This window comes from Eriocheir sinensis, unplaced genomic scaffold (genome assembly GCF_024679095.1).
Source record: "Eriocheir sinensis breed Jianghai 21 unplaced genomic scaffold, ASM2467909v1 Scaffold304, whole genome shotgun sequence".
Taxonomy (NCBI): domain Eukaryota; kingdom Metazoa; phylum Arthropoda; class Malacostraca; order Decapoda; family Varunidae; genus Eriocheir; species Eriocheir sinensis.
In genome coordinates this window covers 432,419-436,096 of record NW_026111615.1, presented here as the reverse complement: position 1 = coordinate 436,096, position 3,678 = coordinate 432,419, and positions in this window count along the sequence as shown.

The window sequence follows — 3,678 nt, the reverse complement described above, 5'->3', positions numbered from 1 at the left end:
TTTAGGAACTTTACTTACGACAATTTTAATGTGATAATGCGTGAGAGCGTGAGAGAGAGAGAGAGAGAGAGGAGCAGGGTTGTTTGATTTAAATCACTGATTTAAATCAAGATTTAAATCACCGATTTAAATCAAGATTTAAATCAAATGATTTAAAAAATCATTGATTAATTTAAATCAAGATTTAAATCAAATGATTTTTTTAAATCATTGATTTGAATCAAGATTTATATTGTTCGATTTTTTTTTATTTCATTGATTTAGATCTTGATGTTACTGCAGGGCAACAATGCAGAATGGAAAAATAAACAAATAAAACACTCTAGCTTTGACATCAATGTTTTCCCTGACAACTTCACAAATTTACCTGAGCTGCTATTTGTTCAGTCAGCCACGCCTGGTCCGTCTAGTGTCCTGGGGCAGAACAAGACGTTGACCGCCTTTCGCACGTTATCTTGCTGAGGCAGAGTGATGGTTTTATAAGTATTTTACAACGTGAACCACATGTTCTTCTATGTTACCAATTTCCAAATCATGAGCCAAAACATTTAGAATGTGTGCAGGGCAACCATGGGTTAGCAACCTCTGTTCATTTGCTTTTTTTTTATTACAGCTAAAGAAACAGCTCAAGGCCAACAAACAAAGCTGTAAAAAAAAAGCCCGCTCATCGCTATTCCCACAAAAACAAAAGTAATGAGCGGCCAAAAGAGAGGTCGATCTCGGGAGGAGAGGTGTCTTAATTCTGGATCTGGATCTGGATTGATGATGCGCAGGGCAGCCGTACAGGTGCATAACACACATGTTTGTTGGCTGTTGGGGGACAGGGAGCCAGGTGTGCAGGGAGGAAGTGAGTCAAGTGTAATTGTTAGTGTTGGTGTGTTGTGGTGACAAGTGAGTGTGTATTTGTTTTCTGAATGAGTCTATTGTACCGCAGTCTGTTGAGGGAGGCTGTTCCAGTGGTGTGTGGTGCGTGGAAAGTAGGAGTGCTTGTATGCGTCAGTGTTAGTGTGATATGTTTGGTATGTGTGTGTTACGAGTACATTGACCGTTTGCGTTGTGTAGGTATGTTTGTGGGTCAATGTGAGTGTTTGTGATCTTGTACATAAGTGTAAGTGTGTGCTTGTCTGCGTATGTGTTCCATGTTTATCTGTTGCCCGTGTTGTGATGCCAGGCGTTCGAGTGTAATTGTTTGTAATGAACCTTGCCGCCTTGGTGTTGATTTGTTCTAAGCTATCAACGTTTCTGTGTGTGTGAGGATCCCACACCGTGGAGCAGTATTCCAGTGTTGGTCTCACAAGTGTGTCATAAGCTATGTGTTTAATGTCAGGTGTGCAGTTATGTAAATTCCTCCTCAGGAACCCCAGTGTTCTGTGGCACTGATATGGTCTATGTGGGTGTTGAATTTCAAGTTAGTTGAGGGATGGATACCAAGGTACCTGTGTGTGTGAATTGATTCTAAATCTGAATTGTGGAGGGTGTAAGTGTGATGTTGTGCGCTCTGGTGAATCTTAAAAGTTTGCATTGGTCTGATCGGAAGTGCATCTGCCAGGTGCACCCACCGCTGGAGGGCGTCCAAGTCGTTTTGTAGTAGTCTGCAGTCGTCAGTAGTCTTTACTGCTCTAAACTATCATCGGCAAATAGTCTAGTGGAAGAGTTAGGCGATGACAGTGGAAGATCGTCAATGTACAGGAGGAAAAGAAGGGGGCCTAGAACGGTGCCTTGTGGGACACCTGAAGAAACAGGGACAGTGTCGGATGAAGATCCGTCAAGAAGAACACGTTGAGTCCTGTTAGTAAGAAATGCAGTGATCCAGTGAAGAATAGGTCCTGGAATACCGTAGTATTTCAATTTTAATGTCAGTCTTTTGTGCGGGACTTTGTCGAAGGCTTTGGCAAAATCTAAAACAATAGTGTCAACTTGTTTAATGTCACGTCGGTCAAGTAGCCTCGTGATGTCGTGATATGTAGTAATGAGTTGCGATTCACATGAGCGTTTGGGTCGAAAGCCGTGTTGTGAGTCAGTAAGGATGTTGTTTGTGTCAAGGTGATTCATTATGTGTTTGTGTATTATGTGTTCGAAAATTTTACATGGAATCGATGTTAGTGAGATGGGGCGATAATTGGCTGGGTCAGTCCGGTCACCTGTCTTGAATAAAGGATTAATGTTTGCCAAAAGTCAGTCAGAGGATAATGAGGTGGATGATAGCGATTGGGCGAATATGGCCTGAAGGATGGGGGCAAGGATGGGGGCAGCGGGAATGTTGTCGGGGCCAGTCGATTTGGTTGTGTCGAGTCCTTCCAGTAATTTCTGTATTCCGTTAGTCGTGATGTCAAGAAGGGCTATGGGGGGGAAGGGGCAGTGTGGCATGTTTGGTGTCAGGTTGTGTTCTTGTGTGTACACCGATTGGAACTGTGTGTTGGGTATTTGTGCTTTGTGTTGTGGGCTGGTTACTAATGTGTTAGTGTTGTCTTTAAGTGATGTAATCTTGTTAGTGTCATGTTTGCGCGTCTTAAAGAACCTGAAAAAAGTTTCTTTTGTTATTTCTTACGTTGTCTGTGGGGTAAGTTGCTATGGGTTTGCGTTCCGCTACTTTTATGTTTTTGGCAAATGTCTTTTGGTGGTTTTTGTAAACGGTCCAATTATCTGTTGTGTTGTATGTCTGCGCGCGTCTGTAGAGTCTTTGTTTCTTGCGATGTTGTCTGCGTAGATCCCTGGAAAACCAGGGGAGTGTGTACCTACTAGAAAGTGTTTTTTGTGGTATGTGTCTGTTCATTGAGGTGTGTATGGTGTGTTTCAGGTTGTTCCAGTTGGTGGAAGGAAGTCTTGTGTTTGGGTCACTCGCAAAAAAGTCAGTGCTGAAGGCAGTTAGGTCTTGTTTGATCATGTCTAAGTCAGCCCTTGAATAAAGGAATATCTGTCTGGGTCTCTGTTTATGTCTAATCGGTTGAAGGTCAGCGTCAACGATGAGTATGTCGTGGTCACTAAATCCTGGAACAACCCGAGTGTTTGTTATGTTAAGAATGTTGTTGGTGAGAAAAAGGTCAAGTGTGTGTGCTGTGGTCACAGGGCCACTGTGGCCAGCGGGGCGCGTTACAATGTGTGTCCGTGTTGGCTGGAGTACTGCTTGTGAGAGTGAAAATGTATTTATGATGTCAACGAATGTGTCGTGTAGTTGGCGTCTGTTTGTGTGGGGAATAATGGAGTTGGGGGCGTCAGCATCGGGAGGGCCAAATGGGGATGCTGCAGTCCAGTCAATGTCGGGGAGGTTGAAATCATCTGTGATCCAGATGTGTTTGTCTGCCTGTATGCGTGAAAGAGAAATTTGAAGGTTGTGTAAATAGTCTGTATTAGTAGAAGGCGGTCTGTAAAAAGCAGCAATAAGAAGAGATTTACAGTTGAAGGTTTGTAAGTGGACTCAGGTGATTTAGCAGTCTGTATCAAGGTCAGGCCTATGCTGAACACAAAGACCCGGCTTGGTGGCGATGATAACACCGCCACCTTTGCCAAGGTCTGTCGGCGGTCTTTACGGAATACTGTCATGCTAATGGGGGGAGGGAAAAGCTCACTACTCTCAACATCAGAAGTTAACCAAATCTCAGTCCCTATACTATTATGTCAAGGTTATGTGTAGGGTTTGTTTCCCGGGATCCCGGACAATTTTCAAGGTTTAATAATCCG